Below are 9,766 nucleotides of genomic sequence, written 5' to 3' on the forward strand. Positions count from 1 at the left end.
CACCAGAGTCTTGGCGAATGGCACAACTCGGGCTGTAGGCGCGGCTTTTAACTAAATAGTGGCGCGGGCAGGGGTGAGGGGGGGGGGCTTCAGTTGTCTGAAGAATGAGAAACTCCAAGTTTTTATTTAAAAATATGTTTTGCTAAGAATTTTTCAACAAAATTTTCACCCATATAAACCCCCCCCCCCCACCCCCCCCCACCCCCGTAACAGAAAGAAAAGAAAGGTCGCCGAGCAAGACATAAACATATCAAATCGACATAATACAGAACTTTGTACATTGGATTCCTCCCGCACAGATTAACTTTCCTGAACATTTATGTATTTTCTTGCTCAAGTGCCCCCAGGAAAACCCCCCTTCCCCCCCCCCGCCTCCCCCGCCCCCCCCGAAAGAGACGTCCCCCCTCCCCCCGGGTTGCTGCTGCTGCTGCTAACCGATCTTCATCTAACACTCCGCGAGATAATCTAGGAATGGTTGCCACCGCCTGGAGAACCCCTGCACTGACCCTCTCAAGGCAAACTTTATCCTCTCCAACTTGATAAACCCTGCCATGCCATTTGTCCAGGCTTCCACACTGGGGGGCTTCGCATCTTTCCACACTAACAAGATCCTCCGCTGGGCTACCAGGGACGCAAAGGCCAGAATGCCGGCCTCTTTCGCCTCCTGCACATCTGGCTCGTCCGCCACTCCAAATAGTGCTCGCCCCCAACTTGGCTTGACCTGGACTTTCACCACCTTAGATATAGTTCTCGCAACCCCCCTCCAGAACCCATCCAGTGCCGGGCGCGACCCGAACATATGGGCGTGGTTTAGAAACTCCAAGTTAAAGGAGAAGGTAGAAGTGCAGGTCAATGGAGAGGACTTTAATTTAATTAAAGGGGCCGAGGCCTGCAGAAATGATAATAACGTTTCCAGAACACCTTGTACAACAGGAGAAGGTGGCAGGAATCCAACTTCAGCTAAAGCAAAAGAGGGGACAAATATGATAACAGAGTGGGGCGGTGGTGGCGGTCTATTCTGGAATGAGGGGGTTGCACCTAAATGGGTGCGTTATACGAAACAAGGTGAATAAGGTGGTCGCGCAAATTGAAATTTGGCCGATACGATGTTGGGGGCATCACAGAGTCGTGGCTGCAAGGGGATCAGGGCTGGGACTTAAGTAGCCAATGATCTCTGTCCTCCAGAAAGGACACGCAGCTGGGACGAGGGAGCGTGGTTGCATTGTTAGTAAGGAAATGAATTCAATTTATAGTCAGAAGCGATATTGTGTCGGAATGCATAGAATCTGCGTGGGTAGAGTTGAGGAGCAGAAAGGGGAAAAAGCCTGATGGGAGTTAAGTACAGACCCCCGAGCAGTAGTCGGTATGTGGGACAGAGATAAAGAAAGGAATATAAGAAAGGCATCATGAAATACACGAAGATGATGTTCCACTGTGAGTCAATGGGAATCAGGGGGAAAACTCTCCGCTGGTTGGAGTCATACCTGGCTGAAAGTACGATGGTTGGGCATCGCTGCAGGAGTTCCTCAGGATATTGCCGGGGGCCCAACCATCTACAGCTGTATTGTGCGGGTGGGTTTAAACTAATCTGGCAGGGGTGGGAATCAGGACAGTACGCGAGCAAGTGTAGAGACTGGGGATGAGCATGGTACCAGGGTCAGCCAGGATAACAGGAAGGGTAGGCTGAGGGAGGTCGAACTCAGTGGGCCTGGAGGTCTGGAGTGTATCTGCTTCAATGCACGGAGTACAACAAGTAAGACAGATACCATACAAGCAAGCCTCCCAGTCAGGATATTGGTGCCCCTCTAGTTCAGGTGTAACCTGCCCTTCTTGTAAGGCCTCGCCTTCCGTGGAAGACATCCCAGTGATCAAAAAAATTGAAGCCCTCCCTTCTGCACCAGTTCTTTAGTCACGTGTTCATCTGCACTATATCCCTGTTGCTAGCCTTGCGAGTACATGGCGCCTGGAGTATTCCTGAGATTACTACCCTAGAGGATTTGCTTTTTAATATTGTACCGAGCTGCGTAAATTGCAGTCACAGGACCTCGCTACTCCTTCTCCTATGTCATTGGTGCCAATGTGGGCAATGACCTCTGTCTGATTTCCTCCCGTTTGAAGATGCATTGTAGCCGCTCAGAGACATCCAGGGCTTTGGCATCAGGGAGGCAAACTACCAACCTGGAGTCCTTTCGCGGCCACAGAAGCGCCTTTCAGACGGGCAGCAAAGTGGCTGCAGTCTTGAAGGGCCGAAGGGCCTGCTCTTGTGCTGTAATTTACTTTGCTCTTCTTTTCCTTCATTGTGACGTGATGCATTTTAACAAAAGTGCTAGGGAGGGACGACACGGAAATAATGTCTCCGGTCTGAAGAGTGCTGGGCTACAGTGTCTGGACCTACATGTGGATAGGGATCTGAAGATGGCCTTACACAACGAGACAGGATCTAAGATACAGATGTGCTTCACAAAAAAGGACGTTCGTCCAAATTCAGGGGTTTTGATGAACATTTTTACAGGCACTGTGTCTGCATATGTAGTCTAAGCACAGCTTCATTTCGGAGGGAGAGGCTGTCAGCAAGAGGAACACATCATGTGGAACACTAGCGAGGTACACTGCTGTCCCCTTTAGATTTTTAAACTAAACAGCTGTGTGGATCTGGCTTTGCTCAAGGCGACATTCATGGAAATAAGGCAGCAATAAGGAAAACACAGTTTCCAATGATATCACCAGGAAGCAGACACGCCCGCTCGTGGGATTATAAAAGCAGCAACACTCCGCGATTAGATAGAGAAGAGATCTACACCAGCATTCTGACCGTAACTCTGACAGACCCCAGTGAAGATGCAGAAAGCGCTGTTCCTGGTGCTTGTACTTCTAGTGCTGACTCAGAGCAATCCTACTGGAGCGAGACCAGATATTATGGAAGGAAGTAAGAATCTCTTAACGTTCTCCAACACTAAAGCCGCAGGGGTTCATGCAGATTAATTTTAAATCGATTGTATTTGCTTTGAATGCAATGGTTTGATAGGTTAAGAGATGTGGATTGTGAGATTCTAAAACAAACTGAAGAATTCAGGATAAACAATCTCCATTGGCAAATCTCTGATATTTTAGTCACTATCGGAGTGCTTCGCGGGGCTTGTTGGTTTTGTGAGCTGGTCCACACGGATCAATAATGAAACCACAAGTTACTGAGCGGGGCACGTTGCTGGGTCTAAGTGGGATCATTGATCCGGAAACTCTGTCATTGTCCTTATTCATAGAATCATAGAAGTTTACAGCATGGAAACAGGCCCTTCGGCCCAACCAGTCCATGCCGCCCAGTTTTTACCATTAAGCTAGTCCCAGTTGCCCGCACTTGGCCCATAACCCTCTATACCCATCTTACCCATGTAACCATCTAAATGCTTTTTGAAAGACACAATTGTACCCGCCTCTACTACTACCTCTGGCAGCCCATTCCAGACACTCACTACCCTCTGAGTGAAGAAATTGCCCCTCTGGGGCTCTGGTCACTGACACTGCTACAGATTGTGAGAGTGTGGACTGTGTGTGAGGACAGGATCAGCATCTCCATCAGCCATTTCTCCCCATTTAATTTTCACTGTACTTCGGTACAGGAGGTAGAGGGAGGTAGTGAGTTTGTACAGACTAGGAGGAGGGAGGGAGTGTGTTGATGTAGACCAGGAGGTAGAGGGACGGAGTGACTTTGTGCAGACCAGGAGGTTGAGGGTGTGAATTTGTAAAGACCAGGAGGTGGAGGGAGTGAGTTTGTACAGACCAGGAGCTGGAGGGTGTGAGTTTGTACAGACCAGGAGGTGGAGGGAGTCAGTTTGTGCAGACCAGGAGTTGGAGGGAGGGAGTTTCTACAGACCAGGAGGTGGAGGGAGGGAGTTTGTACTGACCAGGAGGTGGAGGTAGGGAGTTTGTACAGACCAGGATGTGGAGGGACGGAGTGAATTTGTACAGAACAGGATGTGGAGGGATGGAGTGAATTTGTACAGACCAGGAGGTGGAGGGAGTGAGTTTGTACAGACCAGGAGGTAGAAGGAGTGAGTTTGCATAGACCAGGAGGTGGGGGCAGGGAGTGAGTTTGTACAGACCAGAAGGTGGAGGGAGGGAGTGAGTTTGTACAGACCAGGAGGTGGAGGGAGGGAGTTTGTACAGGCCAAGAGGTGGGGGGAGTGAGTTTGTACAGACCAGTAGGTGGAGGGAGTGAGTTTGTACAGACCAGGAGGTGGAGGGAGGGAGTTTGCACAGACCAGGAGGTGGAGGGAGTGAGTTTGTACAGACCAAGAGGAGGAGGGAGGGAGTGGGTTTGTACAGACCAGGAGGTGGAGGGAGAGAGTGAGTTTGTACAGACCAGGAGGTGGAGGGATTGAATTTGTACAGACCAGGAGGTGGAGGGAGTGAGTTTGTCAATACCAGGAGGTGGAGGGAGTGAGGGAGTTTGTACAGACCAGGAGGTGGAGGGAGTGAGTTTGTACAGACCAGGAGGTGGAGGGAGTTTGTACAGACCAGAAGTTGGAGGGGGTGTATTTGTACAGTCCAGGAGGTGGAGGGAGGGAGTTTCTACAGACCAGGAGGTGGAGGGAGGGAGGGAGTTTGTACAGACCAGCAGGTGGAGGGAGTTTGTGCAGACCAGGAGGTGGAGGGAGGGAGGGAGTTTGTACAGACCAGGAGGTGGAGGGAGACGGTGAGTTTGTACAGACTAGGAGGTAGAGGGAGTCTGTACAGACCAGGAGGTGGAGGGAGGGAGGGAGTTTGTACAGACCAGGAGTGGAGGGAGTCTGTACAGACCAGGAGGTGGAGGGAGGGAGGGAGTTTGTATAGACCAGGAGGTGGAGGGAGTGAGTTTGTACGGACCAGGAGTTGGAGGGAGACGGTGAGTTTGTACAGACCAGGAGGTAGAGGGAGTCTGTACAGACCAGGAGGTGGAGGGCGTGAGTTTGTACAGACCAGGAGGTGGAGTGAGTGAGTTTGTACAGACCAGGAGGTGGAGGGCGTGAGTTTGTACAGACCAGGAGGTGGAGTGAATGAGCTTGTACAGACCAGGAGGTGGAGGGCGTGAGTTTGTACAGACCAGGAGGTGGAGTGAGTGAGCTTGTACAGACCAGGAGGTGGAGGGCGTGAGTTTGTACAGACCAGAAGGTGGAGGGAGTGAGTTTGTACAGACCAGGAGGTGGAGGGAGTGAGTTTGTACAGACCAGGAGGTGGAGGGAGGGAGGGAGTTTGTACAGACCAGAAGGTGGAGGGAGTGAGTTTGTACAGACCAGGAGGTGGATTGAGTGAGTTTGTACAGACCAGGAGGTGGAGGGAGGGAGGGAGTTTGTACAGACCAGAAGGTGGAGGGAGTGAGTTTGTACAGACCAGGAGGTGGAGGGTGTGAGTTTGTACAGACCAGGAGGTGGAGGGAGTGAGTTTGTACAGACCAGGAGGTGGAGGGAGGGAGTTTGTACAGACCAGGAGATGGGGAGACGGAGTGGGCTTTTTCAAGTTCTCGAGTGGGAGGCTGTAAACTGTGGAATATTATTATATACAACAAACCTAATGTTGCTGCTTTGTGCCGAGTGTGTCCCTGTCCGGCTGAGAGATTCTGTTTTCTGTTTTCTCATTGTTCTCCATCAGGCTGAAGAACCCGTAATTACTTCCTTCATCATGTTTTCTTTTACTTTTAGGGGGTTATCGTTCAAAACATCCGCCGAGTGACGTGACCAGACTCAGTGATGTGCCAATCACTGAGAAGATGATACCTGACGTTCCCCTTTCCCGGAAAAAAAAAATTCTATCGAACGATGAATGGTCAAAACGGTATTGAAGGTAAAGATGAATGATCCAGTGAGGGGCGACCATCAACCCGGGATCTCCATGTTCTCACTGAAAGGAAGCTTCTTTCCTGGACAACAGGCTAATTTATTACTTCACTCCTCTAACACCTGACCTTGTATTCCTGCTGTCTGGATAATGGCCTGTAATCAGAAATAAAACTTACTGCATTGGTCACTGCTTCATGTCTTGTTAACCCTCAGGATCAGGCTGTCTGTAGCGAAGGTGTCCGGTTTGAATTGAGGCTGGGAACAGATGTGTACATTCCAGAGAAAGGGGAGGGGAGGTCGATGCAAATGGTCTGAGATAAGATAGGGGGCCACAATATCAGCTCTCTGACCACTTACATGTGAGGATGTCTCAAGTACTGGGCTATGGAGAACGAGCTGGGGGTCTGGAAGTGATAGAAGGTAACCATGGAAATGGTTCTGGAGCTCGGCAATTGATTCAGAAAATAGGGGAGGGATTTAGTGGGTGAGTAAGAGGATGGTGAAGTGATTCAGAGGATGGTGCAGGAGATCAGAGTGTGGAGGAAATGTTCAGTGGGTGCTGAGGTTTGCTTTCATTTTTCAGGGCACCCCGGATGTTTTCAGAACACCACAAAAGTTTTCCCGGAACCGTTAACGATTTCTCGGCGCCGCGAACTGCATTGAGGCGCCATGGAGGGGTTCAAGGCACGGTGAAGTGTTTCTGAACGCCATGGAGTGTTTCAGAACACAGTTACGGGTTTCTAGGTGCCATGGAACTGTTCGGAACACCGTGAAGCGTCTCCAGGCGCCATGGAGCGGTTCAGGGCACCTTGCAGGGTGTCTCGGCGCCATGGAGGGGGTCTGGGCACCGTGAAGCGTCTCCAGGCGCCATGGAGGGGTTCAGGGCACCTTGCAAGGTTTCTAGGCGCCATGGAGGGGGTCTGGGCACCGTGAAGGGTCTCTGGGCGCCATGGAGGGGGTCTGTGCACCATGAAGGGTCTCTAGGTGCCATGGAGGTGTTCAGGGCATCGGCACGGGTCTCTGGGCGCTTTGGAGGGGTGTAGCGCACCGTTAAGGGTTTCCAGGCGCCAAGGATGGGTGCAGGGCACCATTATGGGCCTCTTGGCGCCATGGAGGAGGGCTGAGCGCTAGGAAGGGTTCCAGGCGCTATGGGGGGTGGCAGGGCACCGTGAAGTGTCTCTAGGCGCCATGGGGGGGTTCAGGAAACGGTGAAGGTTCTCTCGGCGCCCTGGAGGGGCTCAGGGCACTGTGAAGAACCTCTCGGCGCCATGGAGGGCTTCAGGACACCGTGAAGGGTCTCTAGTCGCCATGGGGGAGGGGGGGGGGGCAGGGGGTTCCGAACACCATGCGTGGTTGTGGGTTACCGCAAAGGTAGAGGACTGGGAAAGGTTTTAGTGGACGGAACGATATTCGCTCTGGAGCGGAAGAGGTTTTCTGCGTCACAGTTGGATTGATCTTGCTACAAGATATTTTGAACGGTCGGAGGGAGAAGAATAGTGAGGGGAATTTCCAGTGAGTGCAGATGGTGCTGGGAAACGTTTCAGCGGAGAGAAAAGTGGTGGTGACAGGGGTCAAGGTAACTTTCAATGGGTGGGGAGGGAATGAGGAGCTAAGGACGATTTTCAGTGTGTTTAGAAATGATTCGGAGAGATGGGAATGACTGTCACTGGGTGCGGAAGGCAAAGAGAGGGTGGGGACGAGATTCGGTTACTGCCAAAAGGAATCAGGAATAGGTGTAGAGGGGAGGCGGTGGCATAGTGGTATTTTCATTGGACTAGTTAAGGAAAGACTCAGAGACCCTTAGTAATGCTCTGGGGACGCAGGTTCAAGTCCCACCATGGCAGATGGTGACATTTGAATTCACTGAAATCTGATGGCGACCATGAAACAATTGTCTGTTGTCGTAAAAACCCATCTGGTTCACAAATGTCCTTCCGGGAGGAAATCTGCCGCCTTTACCTGGTCCGGCCGACATGTGACATCAGACCCACAGCAATGTTGTTGACTATTAACTGCTGCAACATTGAGGATTGGCCGAAAATTATGGCACAGACTGCGGTGCCCACATCCCATGAACGAAGTTTTAAAAAGATCTTTGAATGAGTGTCCTACATGAAGCGGACATTAAAAAACTAACATTAAAAATATAGCCGTTTTAGAAATAGTTTATTTAACCAGTGTCCTGAATTTAACAGAGACTATTTAAGCCATGTACAATATTAAATACAAACTACTACAACAATGTGAGGTCATTTAAACAATGCCACACATTAAATAAATCAATTAAACAGTTTCCTACATTAAACTGCGTCTATTTAAATACAGTCCGACATTCAAAAGAGATGATTGAAAAAGTGTTCTCCACTCAACAGAGAAACTAAAATAGTGCCCTGCACTACATTAAAGGGAGAACATTTAAATAGTGACCTCCAGTCAGCACAGATTATTTAAAAGATTATTTAAAAGAAGTACTTTAAAGAGCCGATTTTAATAGTGCTTTCCCCGCAAAAATGGCCATTTAAACAGTTTCAAGAACAAAGAAATGTACAGCACAGGAACAGGCCCTTCGGCCCTCCATGCTGACCTTGCTGCCCGACTAAACTACAATCTTCTACACTTCCTGGGTCCGTATCCCCCTATTCCCATCCTATTCATGTATTTGTCAAGATGCCCCTCAAATGTCACTATCGTCCCTGCTTCCACCACCTCCTCCGGCAGCGAGTTCCAGGCACCCACTACCCTCTGCATAAAAAACTTGTCTCGTACATCTACTCTAAACCTTGCCCCTCTCACCTTAAACCTATGCCCCCTAGTAATTGACCCCTCTACCCTGGGGAAAAGCCTCTGACTATCCACTCTGTCTATGCCCCTCATAATTTCGTAGACCTCTATCAGGTCTCCCCTCAACCTCCTTCGTTCCAGTGAGAACAAACCGAGTTTATTCAACCGCTCCTCATAGCTAATGCCCTCCACACCAGGCAACATTCTGGTAAATCTCTTCTGCACCCTCTCTAAAGCCTCCACATCCTTCTGGTAGTGTGGCGACCAGAATTGAACACTATACTCCAAGTGTGGCCTAAATAAGGTTCTATACAGCTGCAACATGTCTTGCCAATTCTTATACTCAATGCCCCGGCCAATGAAGGCAAGCATGTCGTAAGCCTTCTTGACCACCTTCTCCACCTGTGTTGCCCCTTTCAATGACCTGTGGACCTGTACTCCTAGATCTCTTTGACTTTCAATACTCTTGAGGGTTCTACCATTCACTGTATATTCCCTACCTGCATTAGACCTTCCAAAATGCATTACCTCACATTTGTCCGGATTAAACTCCATCTGCCATCTCTCCGCCCAAGTCTCCAAACAATCTAAATCCTGCTGTATCCTCTGACAGTCCTCATCGCTATCCGCAATTCCACCAACCTTTGTGTCGTCTGCAAACTTACTAATCAGACCAGTTACATTTTCCTCCAAATCATTTATATATACTACAAAGAGCAAAGTTCCCAGCACTGATCCCTGTGGAACACCACTGGTCACAGCCCTCCAATTAGAAAAGCATCCTTCCATTGCTACTCTCTGCCTTCTCTGACCTAGCCAGTTCTGTATCCACCTTGCCAGCTCCACCATGATCCCGTGTGACTTCACCTTTTGTACTAGTCTACCATGAGAGACCTTGTCAAAGGCCTTACTGAAGTCCATATAGACAACATCCACTGCCCTACCTGCATCCATCATCTTAGTGACCTCCTCGAAAAACTCTATTAAGTTAGTGAGACACGACCTCCCCTTCACAATACCATGCTGCCTCTCACTAATACGTCCATTTGTGTCCAAATGGGAGTAGATCCTGTCTCGAAGAATTCTCTCCAGTAATTTCCCTACCACTGAAGTAAGGCTCACCGGCCTGTAGTTCCCTGGATTATCTTTGGTACCCTTCTTAAACAGAGGAA

The 9,766-nt window shown here is 49.8% G+C and overlaps 1 long non-coding RNA gene across 1 annotated transcript; it reads left to right on the plus strand.

Moving 5' to 3' along the window:
- Positions 1–2,541: 2,541 nt before the first annotated feature.
- On the plus strand, positions 2,542–5,998 carry LOC140399720 (uncharacterized). The gene is made up of 2 exons (XR_011937813.1): positions 2,542–2,926; positions 5,676–5,998. It is a non-coding gene; the product is annotated as an uncharacterized lncRNA (long non-coding RNA).
- Positions 5,999–9,766: the final 3,768 nt, after the last annotated feature.

Source organism: Scyliorhinus torazame, chromosome 23 (assembly GCF_047496885.1).
Source record: "Scyliorhinus torazame isolate Kashiwa2021f chromosome 23, sScyTor2.1, whole genome shotgun sequence".
In the NCBI taxonomy this organism is placed as follows: Eukaryota; Metazoa; Chordata; class Chondrichthyes; order Carcharhiniformes; family Scyliorhinidae; genus Scyliorhinus; species Scyliorhinus torazame.